Genomic DNA, 542 nt, shown 5'->3' on the forward strand with positions numbered 1-542 from the left:
ATGGAGGAGCTAGAGAAAGTACCCAAGGAGCTGAAGGGGGCTGCAATCCTGTAGGTGCAACAACAATGTGAACTAACCATTACCCCCTGAGGTCGTGTCTCTAGCTGCATATGTAGCAGAAGATGGCCTAATCAGCCATCATTGGGAAGAGAGGCCCCTTGGTCTTGCAAACTTTTATGACCCAGCACAGGGGAAGGCCAGGGCCAAGTAGTGGGAGTGGGTGGGTAGGAGAGCAGGGGCGGGGGGTGGGTATAGGGAGCTTTAGGGATAGCATTTGAAATGTAAATAAAGAAAATATCTAATAAAAAATAAAACTTGGCCAAGAGAAATAAAAAGAAGAAAAAGCCATATAGGTTCTTAACTTGAGGTCATTATTCTGCTCCCAATCCTGGATTATGTCCATAATCAAACAGAATTTGGGTGTGACATTCAGTAAACCATCCTATTTGACTGAGATTTGTGTTTGAGTGTTTTTTGTGGAAATTCTGAGACCCCAACATAAATAATTTTACTCAAGAATGTAGAATGATCAATACTCCCCA

Source organism: Mus pahari, chromosome X (genome assembly GCF_900095145.1).
Source record: "Mus pahari chromosome X, PAHARI_EIJ_v1.1, whole genome shotgun sequence".
Taxonomy (NCBI): domain Eukaryota; kingdom Metazoa; phylum Chordata; class Mammalia; order Rodentia; family Muridae; genus Mus; species Mus pahari.